Here is an 18873-nt window from a genome sequence, read left to right on the forward strand (position 1 = left end):
GGGAAGCTTCAGTTCCTCACCCCATGTTCTTTCCATAAGGAATCTTGAGACTGTCCCCACAGTATGTGGGCTTTCCCCCATAGCAAGTGATCCAAGAGAACAAGGAAGACGCTGTAAAACCCTTTTTTGACTTGGTCTCAGGTCATAACCCTCTATGACCATCACTTCTGCCATATTTTATTTGTTAGGAGTGACTAAGTGTAGTCCACACACAAAGGGAGGGGAATTTAGCTTTACGTTTTGGGATGGGAGTAGGGGGGAAATTTTGTGAGGATATCTTAAAACTGCTACATGACTTTATATGGATATCATGAGGATTAAATGACATAATCCATGTAAAATGCTCAATAAATATTGATTAATGTTGTTCTTCTTCTTCTTCTTTTTTTTTTTTAGAGAGAGAGAGTGCGGGAGAGCCCAGGGGCAGGGGGAGAGAGAGAATCCCAAGCAGGCTCCATACTCAGCATGGAGCTCAACACGGGGCTTGATCTCATGATCAAGCCCCTGGTGTGAGATCATGATCCAAGTTGAAATCAAGCGTTGGTCGCCCAACTAGTTGAGCCAACCAGGTTCCACTGATTAATATTATTTCTAAAGGAAGATGAATAAACTGTTGTTTACCTAGGGAAATATGGTTTCATCTGGTTTAAGACACTAACGTATTCTCTCCTGGAAGGGGAGAAGGTTCTACATCATCTCCCAGCAGTCCCCAGCAAATCCTGTTGAGCTCCAGGCGCCCACAGCGCTAAGTGCCGTGCTAACATACATCTTACTGGCTTCCTTTTCTTCCCTGTCTCCCTAGCCCACTCATCTTCTGGTGTTTCTTGGGATCGGCTCTCAAATAACACTACTTACACTCACATCACTGTCTCAGGGTCTGCCTTTGGGGAAACCCAAACTAAGACATCACTCATTGAGTCAATACGAGGATTAAAGGAGATGATATATACACAATGCCCGGTGTATAATGATAGCAATTAGCATTTATCGATCAGTTTCTTGAGCCAGAACTGCTTCAAGCACCTCACATACGTGAACTCATCTAACCCTACCTTAATCCTCATAAAACCTTGTTATTATTCCCCTACTCCAGATGAGGAGACCAAGACACAGAGAGAGTAACTTCAAGGTCACACGCTACTTGAACCAGTGAAACTGTTATTCAGATCCAGGCAGTAAACATGGAAACATGCTTTCAGGATGCTGGAGTCGTTCTTTGAGTTATTGGAACTCTCACTTTTATTTAGTTAACCTTGGGAGATTCTGGCTTGTTTTTGGTGTGTTGTTGACAAATGGGTAAAGTATCTTGAGAGAGATTTTTCCTGTTGCCTCCACTTAGGAGGGCTTCTGTTGGAGAAGTGACAGCTACAGGCTGTGGGTGGTGATTCTGGGGATGGGAACTGGAAGGAGGATTTACACTTGTCATTCAGATGCCCTCTACACAGAGGTCAACTACAGCCAAGATGAGGGGCTAGAGGGAAATGCCTAGGGAAGGTATAGAGGGTCATGACCTGAGAAGGCACCCTGGATTGATTTTCAATAGCAGAAAAAGAATATAAAGTCAGAAAAACTGTGCAATATGAGAAGGGACATGAAGGGCAAATCTTCCATAAAAACATGGTTCTTGGGGCGCCTGGGTGGCTCAGTGGGTTAAAGCCTCTGCCTTCAGCTCGGGTTGTGATCTCGGGGTCCTGGAATCCCAACACGGGCTCTCTGCTCACCAGGGAGCCTGCTTCCCCTCTCTCTCTCTCTCTGCCTCTCTGCCTACTTGTGATCTCTGTCTGTTGAATAAATAGATAAAATCTTAAAACAAACAAACAAACAAACAAACGTAGTCCTAGGGGTGTCTGGTTGGCTCAGTGGGTTAAAGCCTCTGCCTTTGGCTCAGGTCATGATCCCACGGTCCTGGGATCGAGCCCCGCATCAGGCTCTCTGCTCAGCAGTGAGCCTGCTTCCTCTTCTCTCTGCCTGCCTCTCTGCCTACTTGTGATCTCTGTCAAATAAATAAATAAAATCTTAAAAAGAAAGAAAGAAAGAAAGAAAGAACCCACAAAAAAACCATGGTTCTTAGGTGAAATAGGTGAAGGAGATTAAGAGGTATAAACTTCCAGTTATAAAATAAATATGGTGATGTCTTATACACCATAGGAAATATATGTGAGGGTGTGTGTGTATCACAGTTAGTAATATTGTATTAACCGTATATTGACAGAGGCTAACTAGACTTATTGGGGTGATCATTTCACAGTGTATAAAAATATATCACTATGATGCACACCTGAAACTAATGGGACATTATATTTCATTTATACATAAAAAAATACATGGTTCAAAGTAGTGATTGAGAAAAGTAAACTGCTTCATGTTTATACCACCCCCAGAAATGATATTGCTCAGCAACAGCTAATCCTTTTTTTCTTTTTTAAAGATTTTATTTATTGGGCGCCTGGGTGGCTCAGTGGTTAAGCCGCTGCCTTCGGCTCAGGTCATGATCTCAGGGTCCTGGGATCGAGTCCCGCATCGGGCTCTCTGCTCAGCAGGGAGCCTGCTTCCTCCTCTCTATCTCTCTCTGCCTGCCTCTCTGCCTACTTGTGATTTCTCTCTGTCAAATAAATAAATAAAATCTTAAAAAAAAAAAAATAAAAAAAATAAAAAGATTTTATTTATTTATTTGACAGAGAGAGAGAGAGAGATCACAAGTAGGCAGAGAGGTAGATGGAGAGAGAGCGGGAAGCAGGCTCCCTGCTGAGCAGAGAGCCCGATGCAGGGCTCAATCCCAGGACCTTGGGAATATGACCTGAGCTAAAGGCAGACGCTCAACTGCTCAACCAACTGAGCCAACCAGGTGTCCCATGGTGAGAACTATTATTATCATCATCTACCCGTTTTATACAGGAAGAAACTGAGGCACAGAGAAGTTGACCAATTTGTCCAGGGACATAACTATATGTCTATAGTTTTAGCCACTTAACTACACTTAACTACACTGCTTTGCTAACCATCCACTTTCGTATGGTATTCTATTCTGGTGTGGTTTTCCCTCTTGAGTCTTTTGAGGCTGACATTTCTGTGCGTTCCACACTGTTTGTGGTTAAACTTAGTGCCTGGAGGATAGGGTAGAGGTTTTAATAGTTTAAAATAAGGTACTGGATTCGCGTTTTTAAAATGACATTTTCCCAAATGGCATGAACTTTAAATGAAAACATGTAAGATGTGACAGTCTGGTTTAAGCTTTGAGCAGGGCCAAGGAATAACTAAGGCTCACCTCTTCCTACAAAACCTACAAATTTACACAATGGGGGGCCTAGGTGGCTCAGTTGGTTAAGCATCTGCCTTCTGCCATCTGCCATCCCAGGGTCCTGGGATTAAGCCCCCCATCTGGCTCCCTACTCAGTGGGGAGCCTACTTCTCCCTCTCCCACTGTCCCTGCTTGTGCTCACTCTTTCTCTCTCTCTCTGTCAAAATAAAGAAATAAAATCTTTAAAAAATTTACACATTGATTTGATTTTTAAGTTTTTTCTCCTAGATCTTGATTGCATTATGAGGTCTAAGCCCAACAGGCATTTCACATATGCTTTGTGTCACTGCCACTCCCCCTACCCCCTACCCCCGCCCCCCCCCAGCACACCAACAGAAGTTTCAGTTGAGTTTCCCACATTTGGGGAAATCGCTGGGATCAGAATGACCTGAGTGTAGTGGACAAGACTCGCTCCGAGAGAACCACCCTCGTGATCTTGGTATCTTCTCTGCCAGGTAAGTATTAACATAAATGCTTTTTGACAATGATTAGAAGGTTATTTAGTCTTCCAGACCTATCCAATGTGTAACCAGAATAACAATGTCTTACATCTTTTTTTTTTTTTAAAGATTTTATTTATTTTATTTGACAGACAGAGATCACAAGTAGGCAGAGAGGCAGGCAGAGAGAGAAGAGGAAGCAGGCTCCCTGCTGAGCAGAGACCCCCCCCCCCACCATGCGGGGGGCTCAATCCCAGGACCCCAGGATCATGACCTGAGCCGAAGGCAGAGGCTTCAACCCACTGAGCCACCCAGGCGCCCCACATTGTCTTACATCTTGCTAGACATTTATTCATTTATTACTGAGACCAATAATGAGTAGCACACATGGGCTATGTAGTGGGATAGTCTTGAGGCATCTAACAGAAACCTTGACTCATCGGTCTTAAATGCAAGGCAAGGGCAGAATTTGTTTAATTAAGCAACTCGGAGTTGTCATCAAGAACCCAGGTTTTTTGTTTGCTTCTTTTTTCTATTTTTCAACTCTGCCTTATGTAGTGTATGGACTTTGACCAAAGTTTGGTTTTCCAATCACAAAATGGCTGCCAGAGGCAACTCAGGTTCTTGCTTCCTTGTTCATCCAGCAGGGTAGAAAGGAAAATGTTTCCCTCAAATCACAGGATGTTAAGTCCTTTCCTTTAGTCTAATTGGGACTTAGTCACTGATTGACTGATAAACACTTTCCACCCTGGCAGTGTGGATACCTGAACACAGTTGGGGTTCTATTAGAAGGAGGATGAAACAAATAGATGCCGGAGAACCTCTGAAGCTATTGCTTCATCTAGAAAAAGGTGACCTAACAGAAGATATTTCAGAGAATCATGAGCCCCAGAGATAATATATGTAGGGTTGCCAGATTTACCAAATAAAAAAATACAGGATTCCCAGTTAAATTTGAATTTCAGATAAAAAGCAAAAGATTTTTCAGTGTAAGTATGGGCACCTCTTTCTACAAACACTACACAGGGACACATTGATTTGGTTCTTAAGCTTTTCTCCCAGATTCCAATTTTGTTATGAGGTCTGGGCCCAGAGGGGCAATTTCAAAAATGATTTTTTGGACAATGATTAGAAAGCTTATTTAGTCTTCTACCCTTGTTCCACATGTATCCAGGATAAAAATACATACTTACACTAAAAAGTTACTTACTGCTTATCTGAAATTCAAATTTAACAGGCCTCCTGTATTTTATCTGGCAGCTCTAAATGTATGTAAAATTCTTGGCACAGAGCAGGCATTCATTCAGTGGTTAAGTATTAGTGTTCTTTCTACATAAGAAAAGAGCTCAGTTAAATGGCAGTGGTACTTTTTAACTCTTACTGGCCTAGAAAATATATACTTTTGATCAATATTGCCATGAACCGAACTGGATGTGGTTCCAAGAAACCCTTCACCAAGTCCTCAAAACCAGATCAAAGTAAATGTACCTAAGTGGAAGGTCATGGTTACATATATGTGGGGGCACATTATCAAACATCTAATATTACCACTTAAAACTAAACTGGACCTGTATCAATGAATATTCAGTTATTGGTTTTTCTCAGTCTATATGGATAAACCATTCTTCATTTGATTCAGAAGTCATGCTCGAAGGTGCTAACACACAGGGATGAAAATGGCACGATTGGCCCAGGAATTCTGGCTCCGCTTGGGTGATGCTCTAGGTCACCGCACTGTTACTTTGCATCTGGAGGAGGCAGGAGACTCTGCAGAGATCTGCTGTTGGCTCTGACTTCATTTTCCCCTCACTGCTAATTCACTGTTCCTACCTAAAAAATTTTCTAATATGCTTCCTGAAAAGCTGAAGGGAAAACAGGCACCTTCATTTCCTCATCAAATATTCATCATGCTATGAAAAAGAAAACCCTAGTGTCCTGGCACCACAAGTGGCCAAACCCAGCATGTTGTTATATATTGTTACCAGATTCACGACAGGAATAGATTAAGTGGATTTAATCCAAGGTATCTATTTCCCATTACTGCACAGTACTGCTTATTTCTCATTTGGTGGCTGCTATGACCTCATAGACTGCTTTTCTGTGCTTTTCCCAAACCAGAAAAAAACCCCATTTTCCTTCTTTGCTTTAAGTGGAAATTACTATGCAGCTTTACAGAGATTTGTCCACAATGCCTTTAAACAAGATGATTTTTTTTCTTAATTTTCAAAAAGTGGCATTGGAAATGTATCCCTTTCCATTTCATCATCTCCTTATCCTCATTGGAAACCTGATCCTTGGTAGGTGTTAAGATCTTTTTACATTTCTGCTGGTCGGGTGGATGACTTCATTGCCAGCTGGGGAATCTTGTGTGGCGGAGCATTGGACCTGAACTGTGGGTTGATGCCTCTGCTGCAACAGCCTTTTGCATGCATCCAGCTGCTGTGTAAGGAATCCTCAGGCTACTAGTTCTTTGCTCCAAATTCACCCAAGGGACCGCAGGCTGATGGATGAGCTTATGTGTGAATGTGTGTATATGAGCGCGTGTGAGTGTGCACGAACAGCTGCCAACAGTTGGGCAGAAGCTGCAATGGACTTCGGTATCATTTTTACCAAAGACGGAGATAAACCGTCCTCCATCCTTTATTTCCAAGTAGTGCCTCGGCTCCCACCCCAAATGTGTTCTCTGCGCTCTTCCACGACCCACCCCTCCCGGCCCCCCCGCACGTGTCCCTCTGGAGGGAGGCCAGGATAGCTGTGCCGCAGGCAGGATTCCCCTTTTTTTTTCCGCAGTGAGAGGCGGATTCCCGGGCCTCTTTGGCCCTCCACCCCCCGCAGCCACCCCTTTCTTAGTCACGATCTTCCCCGCCCCTCCCCCTCCCCCACGCCTCCTACCCTCCCCCACCAACCCCCTCCCCGCGACCGCACGAGGCTCGGGCCCCGCCTCTCCCAGCCTCCCAGCCCAGGTTGCTGGGGTCTGGCTGGACAACCAAACCTGGCCCGCGAGGGGATGCGGCGCGCGCGTGAGCGCGCGCGGGCGAGCTTATACAAGAAGCCAGCCCTCTTAGACTTTCTGGGGCCGAGCACGAGCGGCACAGGCGGGGCGCGCAGGCCCGAGCTCGAGGACGAGCGCTCTTTCCGCATAGGTTTCTACCAGAAGTGGGAGGGGCAGGGGCGGGACCTGGCTGGGTGTTCGAAGCTTCTTTATTGGCCCGAACGGGACGGCCAGGGCGGGCCAGTTAGCAAATTAGGCTGCGCGTTCGCTTCGGCGAGAGGGCGGGGCCGGAGGTTTCCATTAGTTGTCCGTGCCACTGGGAAAGGTAAATCGGCGACGGCGGCTTCAGGAGCTGTGGGGTCCCCGGCTGGAGGTGGGGGACTCGGCTGGGTGAGTAGTTGAGCCGCCACCCGCCCATCAGATCTTCGTGCCCCACTTCGGTTTCGCGCCACCCATCTTCTTCTGAGACAGGGGACCCACCCGGTCCCCCCGGGCAGACGTGAGAAGGGGCGGCGGCGCAGGTCCTCCCCAGAACAGGGCGACGCGGCGAGGGTGCTCCAGCTCGGAGTGGCCCCTCCTCAGTGCCCCATTGCGCCAGTGGAAGGGCTTCCCCGGCGAGAGTTTGGGTCTGAATTTTGGGGCGTGGGGAGACAAGAGGATATGAGGAGGGGCGGCGAGTCGCGGCAGCCAAGCGGGGCTCCCCTCAGCAGCGGGTCTGCGGCGTCCCCGCCCCGCCGCCCCCGCGGCGAGAGCTCCCCCGGGCTTGCGGCGAGGGAAGCCCCTTCCCGCCGGCGCCGAGGAGGAGCCTGTGCGGCGGAGCCCCCAGCCCGAGTTCGGAGGGAGTCCGGGACTCGCCGGGGCTGCGAGCCGGGGCCGGAGCCCGGGCTCTGCTGACTGACCTTGGCTGCCCGCGAGGGTGGGCGAACGACCCGCCGCCTGCCCCGCATCTCTTCCAGCCTCCTCCCAACAAGTTTCAGGCGTTGCTGTGAAGTTCCCGACTGGCATAGTGGGGAGAAGCAGAAATTGGCCGCTTCCCAGACCTTCGTAGCCTTTGGACCCTCATAGAAATGAAATCCTGGGGTTTGGAACCATTTCCAAACGAACAGGTCCTTCTCGCATTGACACGTTTTATGCCCACGTTGGGGGAAAAATAACCCGAACGTATTTCTGTGTAAAGGCAGATCTTCCTTGAGGGTTTTTTTTTTTTTTTTCCTTTTTCTTTCTTCGCTTCACTTGAGTGTTAAAGCACTGATGCCTGACCTTAGTATCTCCACAGAGAGATTAGGCGGATGCTGTGATATTTAAGTAGTTGCAGATCAGTCTTCTGTTAACACAATCTATTTTAATTGGCTGAAATTTAGGCTGATTTTAGAAAGTATTGCAGACACAGAATAATTTCCGTCTGTTAATCTGAACTAGGTTTGTTTGGACGTAATGGTTATGTAGTTAATGTAAGAGATTACACAAATTAATTTGTCTGAGAGCTTTTGGCTGGAACGGGAGGCGTAAATATGTATAGAATAGGATTGTCGTTTTAGGTAACATTTCCAGCTTGCGCCTTTCTTGCTGTTGGGTTACAAAAAAGGCATCTTTACGGAGGCTATTCGGAATTATGTGAACGACATTTAGATGTAAATTTTTTTTTAACTTAAGTGTTTTAAAACATTTTAATTGCAAAATGTGAAGAACCTATGTTTACTTGTGTGTTTAGTGTTGGGGGGGTAGTATAATCTTCTATTTAGCAACCCGATTACGGTTCATGAATAATACATATTTTAAAAAGGTGTGCCTCTTTTTGAGAACATGGTACTTGAGTATCTTAGCAATTTTTCTAATTTCTTTATTAAAAGTACTATTTTAGGTTTGAGCATTTTTGGCGTTCACGCTGGAACAGGAGTAAGGAAGCCTGCAGCAGTATTACCAGTTTGACACCACCAGTGGGTGTTTCTGTTGACAAATGCAGAGAAGAGAACATTTGGGAAGGAAATCTTTTTTTTCAGGGTGGGGGGTTGGGGGGTTGGGTGAGGGGGGAACGAGCCAGAAGAAAGAAGCTGCAGAACTAAAGCTGCCAGCACAGTGTATGCTGAGCATTTCGCAAGTACAAGGAAACCTAATTAAGATGAAAAAAAAAAATCGGTTTGGCTGTATTAAATAATAAAATTCCAAAAGAGGCATGCTAAATAAAGTTAATCATTCCGAGAGTGTTAAATAATCGACCATTTCAGAAGAGTTTGGAGGGTCTTCAACTGGAGTGTCAAATCTTGTTGAATTGTCTTGCCTTTTAAACATAATGCAGTGATTAATTTGATGCGTGTGTGTGTATATATTTGTGCGTCTTGTATTCTAGGTTTGCGGATGTGGCATGTTTCCTAAGATTAATTAGTTTTTAAAACAAAACTTGATATGTTAAAAAACATTAGAAATAAATATTCTTTCTCCAGAGAGAATTTCTTTTTTCCTGGTCAGATTTATAATTTAGACATGATTTAGGGGCATGTGGAAGGTTTTTTTTACCCCTTATTTCAGGTTTTTGAGACTTATGCAAGTTCCCCAGACTAAATCTGCCATTATTTTCACTGCAATTTTCTTGCAGTCATTTAAATCAGAGTGTGGCATCTACAGTATTCCCCGGGGTTTTAGAAGAAAAGGCTCCCATGGAGGGAAATTGCAGGGCCATCTCACATAGATGAGTAATAGAAGGTTGACTGATTGCGAATCAGTTGTATTCTGTTCCAGATATGTTGCATGGGGTTAAGGAAGTCATTTAATGAGAACCAGATTTTACATGGTATTTCTACTTTGAAGGTGCAGTATTGTTCCATTAAAAACTAAAATACAGAAGTGGAGAAATTCCTTCAAGTATGCCCCCTCCCAGTCTTGCTTCACCACTGTGTCCAAGAATCTGTGAGAGACTCTCAACAATAGTTGCATTGTTGGAAATGACAGTGGCTTCTGTTGCAGAAATTTAACCTTTCATTATGATTTGTGTTTCAGTTTACTTTGTGATAGAAAATTCAGCTATATCTAAGAATATGGGTGTAGGAAATTTGTAAGGAAGTGAACCAAGAAAATAAACGTCTGTTAAAAGTTCACCTTTTTTCCCCTTCCATTCTGATAACTTGTAGTTATCTCTTTCATTTCTTCTAGGTTTGAGAAGGTATGTTAGCTTAGTGCTTTATTTTTGGCCGTAAATGTGGGGACAAGACTTTTTCATGTGATAAATTGATACTAAATAATAAGGCATTTGAAAGAAACCACCCACATACACAGACCCAAAATGTGAGGGAAATATTTTTTTTTAAGATTTTATTTATTTATTTGACAGACAGAGATACCAAGTAGGCAGAGAGGCAGGCAGAGACAGAGAAGGAAGCAGGCTCCCTGCTGAGCAGAGAGCCCGATGCGGGGCTGGATCCCAGGACCCTGGGGTCACGACCTGAGCCAAAGGCAGAGGCTTTAACCCACTGAGCCACCCAGGCGCCCCAATGAGGGAAATCTTTTAGATAACCCTTAACTTTGGTATGAGAATAGCAAAATTTTAAGTGTGGAGTTACTTACTACATAGTAAAAGGCTGTTTACTCAGAATTTGATTGTTTTTGATTCCAAAGGTTGTTTTATTTGTTTGTAGCATCAAATTCCTTGGTAGAGGAGGAGATAGAATCTCAAAGGTTCTTTATCATCTGATGTTGTCAATTGGGTCACATATTGCAACTTAGGAAAACACTGCAATTAAAAGACTAAGTTTAAACTTTCTGTTTGGGAGGGATTTCCAATTCAATCTTAAACTCAACATTAGAAATGTTTTATTGACAATGCATCATTTTTGTGTTTGGATTTAAATTATTGATAATTTCTAGAATGTTTCCTTCATATACAGCAGCACATGATGGCTAGATTACTCAAAGGTTTGGCTTCATTTCTCATTCAAGTTTGTACATTTACTTCATAATACTGAGATATGAAGTTGGGTGCAGTTCTTTCAGTGGGTATGAGAGCTGAGTGAGGAGTTTCTACCTAAAGAACCTGATAACATTTAGACAATTAAGATTTCAGAATTAACAGAAAATTACTTACAAGGTTAAAATAAAGGACCTAGCCCATTCAGGTCTTTGAAATTGATTGTCAACATTTTGAATTAAGCTCTTAGAAACATTTGTGTTGGAAATAGTTCTAATTAAGGTCCTGTTTTGGGAGTGGTCTCTCTTTTGGGTAGTCTTTATAATAATTAAATTATAACGAAGTATTTACTGAGCCTTACTGAAGACCAGATACTATAGTAAATAATTCATTTGCATGGATAGATGTGTGTATGTGTGTTCTCACAATACCTGTGTGAGGTAGATATTTTCCTTATTTTCCTAAACATTTGATCAGATGGGCTCAGAGAGAAAATAATTTGCTCAGATTACCCAGCTAGGCTGTAGCAGAGGCAATTTCATCCAGATATGTCTGACTTGAACTTGTATTCTTCAGAACATGCTTTCTGCTTCTCTTTAGGAATCTGATTGTGCAAACATATGTTGAGGTCCTACTGAAAAGTCACTTCTGGGGTGGTATTAGAGGTCTAAATATGCCTCCTGTAGTTAACTACATTGGTAAGGCCGCCTGACCTTCAGTCATGTGGGAGGAGGCTGGACTCAGGTCCATCAGCACTTATGGATAGGGCAACTGGAAGTATAGACTTTTTTTTTTTTTTTAAGATTTTATTTATTTATTTGACAGATCACAAGTGGTCAGAGAGGCAGTCAGGGAGAGGGGGGAAGCAGGCTCCCTGCTGAGCAGAGAGCCCGATGCAGGTCTTGATCCCAGGACCCTGAGACCATGACCTGAGCCAAAGGCAGAGACTTAACCCACTGAGCCACCCAGGTGCCCCTAGAAGTGTAGACTTTTATAATGAGGGGTCATTAATTCTGTTTTTTCATAAATGAAGGTTGTACATAATTATTTACACCCAAAATGATGTAGCTGTTTCTAATTAACTACTTGGTATTTCATGTTTCTGCATGTTCCACTGTAACTTTTGACTGACTTTGATTAAATTTGCTACACTAATAAAGGTGGTGAAGATACTCCTTGAATTCAGTTTTGTGGTTTAGATGCACTCTAAATGGCAGCCACTACAATTTGCAGATGGGTATCTCTTCTGTAATTGTTATGACTTCAGTGAAATAAAACCTGGAGGTAAATGAAGTTTACAGAGACGTGTCATTGTTGCTTCTTAATACATAGAAGTTGGACTCTGACAAAAATGTTTCTGCTTGAAAGTAGAATTTTCTGCTACTTGAAGCGTCTTGTGATTATGTGTGTGTGTTACAAGACCCATCATTAAGAGAGCTAAACAGTCGCTTGTGGGATTTAGACACAACCTGCAAGGTACCGTAGCTACAGCTGTTTTCCTGCCTGCATCATTTTCTTTTTAGTTACCCTGAAAGAATAGATGTGGGAGTAAAGCTACCTTGGGAACGACTTGTACAGCATAGGCTGATCTCCACGCTCCCAGTTGCTCACCTTTGCTCAGTGTACTGCATGTGTAGATGGACATTGTTGATAGGATAGTTTAGGGATGTTTTTTGGGTACACATAATAGAACAGAAGAAGGCAATTCTTTGATTGGAAGTATAAAGTGTTTTGGAAACAAACTTTCATTGCTTTTAGTTGAATGTTTCTCTATAGAAAGTGACCCTTACAAGTGCCAGGCAGGTAAATCAATAACTCCTTGTGTGGCAGATTTTGTCTGGATTTTTAATAACAAACAGATTGGATACAGCACTGCTCTGATAATAATGGTTTACTGTAAATTCAGTTATAACTGGTTTGAAGTAGGTTTACTTTTTTTTTTTTTTTTAACCGTTTAACAGCTATGGCTGTATGATTCTGTTGTTACTTTGTATTCTTTGTAAGAGAAAGGTCTAATGTCAAATAGTTACATAATGAAGTGCTTTCTGACAGTGTAACCTTTTTGATTAGAGGGAAATAGGCATTTTGAATGTGCCAACTTTAATTTCTGGACGTTAAAAAAACCATAGATGAATATTTTATCTATTTAATTATTTTTAAGGACTACCCCCCTTTTTTGTAAGTTGCAACTTTATTATTTTTAAAAGTTTATTTATTAGTGTAATCTCTATGCCCAGTGTGGGGCTCAAACTCACAATCCCCGAGATCAAGAATCACATGTTCTTCCAGCTGAACCAGCCACAGGCCCTAGATAAGTTGCAATTTTATATCTCAGTTTTGTATTTGTCTTTTGTATTATGCCTGAAGATTAGGTTCTTGGCAGTGTAAGATCCTATCGTAATAATCAGATTAAGCACACATACATTCACTTAAGGAAGATATGGCAGATAAAAAATGGTGATAAGTAATAGCTGAAGCACAGCTTACTGACTTGGGTTTGCCCAATCACTCTGATACTAGCTGGGTGGAAACTAGTTTCCTGATAGAATTTTTCAGAGATTACAAAAGTTGGTTCATATCCTAGAATTTATCCACACACCCCATCTGGTTTATTAGTCTCTCACAGAATGTATTAACTTTAATTACTAGTACTGTAATTTTTTTTTTTTAAGTAGGTTCTGTGTCCAGTGTGGGCCTTGAACTCGTGACCCTGAGATCAAGAGTTGCATGCTGTACTGACTGAGTCAGCCAGGTGCCCTGCTAGTACTATAATTGTTATTAGTAATATTACCACTAAAATTTTAAGATTAGTATTGCAAATTAAAAGGCTCCCCTCCAAAAGAAGGTTTTGTTTTAATTGTTAATAATGGAAAACAGTTGAGGTAGACAAAATCTAATTTTGAGCAGATTGGTATTTCATACTTTATCAATTTTTTCTTTCTAAAATAACCTGTCCTACATCCTGTGGATCTGTCCTTCATTTAACAAATACTATCTTCTGTGTACCAAACTGTGGTGGAAGATGGATAGGGTGATAGGTAAAAGATGAAGGCTTGCCCTTTCTTTCTTTCTTTTTTTTTTTTTTAATTAAAAAAATTAAAAAATATATTTTTTTTATTTATTTGACAGAGAGATCACAAGTAGGCAGAGAGGCAGGCAGAGAGAGCGAGAGAAGGAAACAGGCTCCTTGCTGAGCAGAGAGCCTAATACGGGACTTGATTCCAGGATCCTGAGATCATGACCTGAGCAGAATGCAGAGGCTTAACCCACTGAGCCACCCAGGTGCCCTCTTTTTTTTTTTTTTTTTAAGATTTATTTATTAGAGCCATGTGCATGCTGGGGGAGGGGTCGGGGGGAGGAGGGAGGGAGGGAGAGAGAGAGATAGAGATAGAGAGAGAATCCAAGCAGACTCCATGCTGAACTTGGAGCCCTACTTGGGGCTCTAATCCATGACCCTGAGATTGTGAGATCATAACCTGAGTCAAAACCGAGAGTGGCTCAGTGGGTTAAGCCGCTGCCTTCGGCTCAGGTCATGATCTCAGGGTCCTGGGATCGAGTCCCGCATCGGGCTCTCTGCTGAGCGGAGAGCCTGCTTTCCTCTCTCTCTCATTCTGCCTGTCTGTCTACTTGTGCTCTCTCTCTGTCAAATAAATAAATAAAATCTTAAAAAAAAAAAAAAAAAACAAACAAACCGAGAGTGGGATGCTCAACTGACTGAGCCACCAGTCTCCCCCACCCCCCCCACCACTTTATAAGGAGGCCTTGCCCTTAAAGAATTTATAGTTTCAAGTTGAGTCAGAAGCAAAATACAAGGCGCTATGGGATTATGTAACAGGGTAGGGATTGGAATCTCTCCTTGCGGGGAGCAGGTAGGAAGGCTGCACTGGGGAGTTAACATTGAAGTGAGACCGGAAGGATGAGAAGGGCCTGTCTAGTTGGGGAAGTAAGTTTTCCTGGCCATCAGGTACAAATGCCCTCAGGCAGGGTGAGAGAGATAGAGGCTTTTGAAAAACAACCTTTTAAAGAACTGAAAATAAATCCAAAATGACTTGCAAAGTAGAGAAGCAAGTGGTGAAGCAGAGTTAGGCAAGGGCCAAATTCTAAAAAGGCTTGGGAGGCCATCTACTCGGTTTTTGAGCTTGTCCAAAGGCCTCTGGCAAACTCTTGAAGGTTTTAAGCAGGGGTGTGACAGGAAATGAAATGCTCCCTCCTCCTCCCCCAAACAAAACAAAACCCCAGAGTTTTAGCTCAATGGAACCTTGATAATTTACCAGAAAGGTCATAATCTGTGCGAGGTAAAATATTCTTCCCTCATCTCACTAAAATTTTTGCAACTGCTTCTTTGATTGAGTGTCATCTGTGATAGTCTTTTCATTGTTTTTGTAGAAATTACCCTTGATTTTCTAAAGTCTCCTTTTATCCTTCACCATTCTGTTAACCTTATATAGGAATGTCATTTCTATTTATAACCGAGTTAATTTCTTTTCTAATAGTGTCAGCTCTCTTCCATATTTAAACTTAAAATTCTTCACTGCCACCCCCCACACTTTTAATCTGCTCAAGGTATTTAATGTTTAAATGAAATGTTTCATTAAATATCAGCATTAAACTTGCTTTATTCTTTTTCCCCTCAAATATAATGTCTTAGGCCTAGTTTAATATTTTCAGCATTTATGCTATTTCATATGTTATGAAATCTCATTTGGGCACCTATAATGTTTTTAGAGAATTTTGTTAATACTGTGTAGGAATACGGATCTTTGGCCATTAAGTGCCATTTCCAAATCTGATTCACATTCTGTGACCTTATCTTTTATATTAAACTGGTCTCTGTTGAGCTTTTTATGTTCAAGTGAGCTTATGTGTATAAAAGTGCTACAAAGGTTTTATTTTATATATGCTGATTTGTTTCTTTCTTGTTCTACAGTATGTGTTCCTACATGCTCACTTCTTTTTGGAATTCATCAGCCATGCAAAATTTTTGCTTGCTTTTATGATCGAGTAATGAAGTCTTTTTTGGTGTAAAGCTGTTTGTGCCTGTGGAGAATGCTGTTGCTTGGTTTTGTCCTCCACATATATACAAAGAATAACTATAGCATCACCTCCTTCTTCAAGTATTTCTTTTGAAATTTATTTTGATGCAGCCTCTAACTTAGCTTACTTTGGCCTTGAGTTCTTAGGCTTTTTCTGAACCATTCTATACCTGCTCTGTATTCTCTCTGTGTTGCCTTAGTCAACGCTCCTCCCCCCGCCCCCCCACCCCTGTGCTGGTAATTTGAAATTTGCAGTGGTTTTTGACATTACTTTTTTGCTTCCTATTCAGCCCAGGACTTTTATTTTATTTTATTTTTTTAAAAGATTATTTATTTGACAGAGAGCAAGAGAGGGAACACAAGCAGGGGGTGTGGGAGATGGAGGGGTTAGAAGCAGGCTTCCCGCTGAGCAGGGAGCCCAGATGTGGGGCTTGATCCCAGGACACTGGGCTCATGACCTGAGCCGAAGACAGATGCCTAACAACTGAGCCACCCAGGTGCCCCCCAGAACATTTATTTTAGAAGAGTTGCCTCGTTTTAGCTCTTTGAGTTTGACGGTGAGGTTTTTGTGCTAGTTGTTTCTCTAGCATCCAGTGATTGTCCTTGATTTGGAGCTGTGCTCTTGAGTCTGTCCTTCTGTCCAGGGTTGGGAAGGGAAGGCCTCCTTTGTCTTTCTCTGACTTAATGAAAGGGTGATGATTTGAAAATCTTGGTGTCAGCTTCATGGTAGGTGATGGAGATACAAAGCCAAGCTGTAGTGTTGTGCCCTCATGGAGTTTGTAATCCCGCAGAAGAGGCAAAGAGCCGTGACCACAGTGCAGGGTGATATGCATATTCAGATGGAAATACTGGGTGCTGGTACTCTAGGCCAGAAGTGGTTCACTTAATGCAGACTTAAGGGGCCTGGGAAGGCAGTGTGATACTTGAGTGTCGGTGAAGAGTCTTAAAGGAGGCCCAGAATGTTAAGTGAAAGGAAGGGGTTTTCCAGCAGATAGTGTATTCAAAGATATGGGTCGAAGAATGAGCATATAAAATTGGGAAAATAGCAAGAAGTAACATGGATTTATGTATTGCATGCCTTTTTTTTTTTTTAAAATGAAGATTTTATTTTATTTATTCATTTGAGAAAGAGAGAGAGAGAGAGAGAGCACAAGCAGAGGGAGGAGCAGAGGGAGAGGGAGCTCCATCCTGGCACTTCTGGTATTCCTGGATCATGACCTGAACTGAAGGCAGATTCTTGACCAAATGAACCACTCATGCTTTGTTTTGATGTTTTTATCTTTTCTTTCTTTATGGCCATCTTTTGGCTTTTTTCTCTGTCCATTTTCACTTTCACATAGGAAAATTCAGTGTCTGAAATTCCTGAAACTAGGAATTTAAATAGGGGTGGGCCTTTGGTAAAATGGATAAATGGCTAGTATCAGTTTTCTGCTGTAAGCTCCTGGAGGCATGGTGTTGACTGTTGTAGCCTCAGCATCTAGGGCATTGCCTGGCACATAGGAAATGCTCGACAAATACTTCTCTTATGAAAGGTACATCTTTTCTGACCCCCTTCCCTATCTCCTCGTGTCAGTGCCTTCCTTGTCTCGTGGCTTCTCCTTTCTGTCAAATATCTATCTAGTGGATCTTCCTCTCTGCTAGCCCAAAAGACGTGCTTATCTTGTATCTAGTCAGTGCTCTTGGACATAACTGTGTGTTGGATCCACACTGGTGTGTAACTAGGTGCTAATGGCTCCCTGTAGCACCCCTGAAACTTTTCTACCACCATTTACAGTATGACAGATGAGGGGGAGGCCAAAATTCACAACTAGAAGAGTGACATTTCTTTTAAGTATTTTCATGATTTATTGCATGAATTCATTGAAATGCTATGTTCTGCTCCATAACAAACTCATGTATGCATGCATAGGTGTGCTTCTATATATCTGCATTGTACATTAAGCAAAAATTGACATTCTGTGAAGGTTTTGCTTGTTTACCAAAAGACTTCACACACCTCCAGATTACTGTTCATGTCCCTCAGATTGGGGGGCTGGTTTTATTTATTATTGATTTTTTTCTTTAAAGTAATCTCTACGTCCAACATCGGTTTAAATTCATGACCCGAAGACCCCAAGATCAAGAGTTGCAGCTCTGCTGCGTGAGCCAGCCATGCACCCTGGGAGGCTGGTTTTATTTTATTTTTAAAAAATTTTTATTTTTTAAAAAGATTTTATTTATTTGGCGCAGAGAGAGACAGTGAGAGAAGGAACGCAAGCAGAGGGAGTGGGAAGGGGAGAAGCAGCTTCCCACCAAGCAGGGAGCCCAATATGGGGGTCCATTCCAAGCCACTGGGATCCTGATCTGAGCCAAAGGCAGATACTTAACAACTTCGACACCCAGGCATGCGTCCCCCCCCCACCACATTTTTTTAAAAAAGATTTTATTTGGGAGGCTGGTTTTAAATGTGTTCCCATAGTGAGATAAAATATGTGCCTTGTAAAATGGCCTCTGCTGTGACTTCACTAAAGAATCCACTCTACAACATTAGCTGGTTAGATGAAAGGTTGTTTAATTTTTATTTTATTTTAATTTTTTTTAAAGGTTTATTTATTTATTTTAGAGGAGAGAGTGGAGGATAGCCAGAGGAGGGAGAGAGAGGGAGAAAAATCTCCAGTAGACTCCCCCCTGAGCACAGAACCCGATTCAACCTCAGTGGAAATCAAGACTTAGCTCCTTAACCAACTGAGCCACACAGGTGCCCGCATTTTTATTTTGTTTTATTTTATTTATTTATTTTTTAAAAAAGATTTTATTTATTTATTTGACAGAGAGAGAGATCACAAGTAGGCAGAGAGAGAGGAAGGGAAGCAGGCCCCCTGCTGAGCAGAGAGTCCAATGCGGAACTCGATCCCAGGACCCTGAGATCATGACCTGAGCCGAAGGCAGCGGCTTAACCCACTGAGCCACCCAGGCACCCCTTTATTTTATTTTATTTTATTTTTTTTAAAGATTTTATTTATTTATTTGACAGAGAGAAATCACAAGTAGATGGATAGGCAGGCAGAGAGAGAGAGAGAGAGAGAGGGAAGCAGGCTCCCTGCCGAGCAGAGAGCCCGATGTGGGACTCGATCCCAGGACCCTGAGATCATGACCTGAGCCGAAGGCAGTGGCTTAACCCACTGAGCCACCCAAGTGCCCCCCTTTATTTTATTTTTTAAAAAATATTTTAT

At 42.5% G+C, this 18873-nt stretch overlaps 1 protein-coding gene across 2 annotated transcripts in view; it reads left to right on the top strand.

The window, feature by feature from the left end:
• Positions 1 to 7013: 7013 nt before the first annotated feature.
• CDKL5 (cyclin dependent kinase like 5) overlaps positions 7014 to 18873 on the top strand; it is a 204616-nt gene continuing 192756 nt past the window's right edge. For both annotated transcript variants that reach the window (XM_059156573.1, XM_059156575.1), the window contains exon 1: positions 7014 to 7120. The gene's annotated coding sequence lies outside the window, so the exon portion shown is untranslated. The remainder of the gene's footprint in view (positions 7121 to 18873) is intronic.

Source organism: Mustela lutreola, chromosome X, assembly GCF_030435805.1.
Source record: "Mustela lutreola isolate mMusLut2 chromosome X, mMusLut2.pri, whole genome shotgun sequence".
NCBI classification, from domain to species: domain Eukaryota; kingdom Metazoa; phylum Chordata; class Mammalia; order Carnivora; family Mustelidae; genus Mustela; species Mustela lutreola.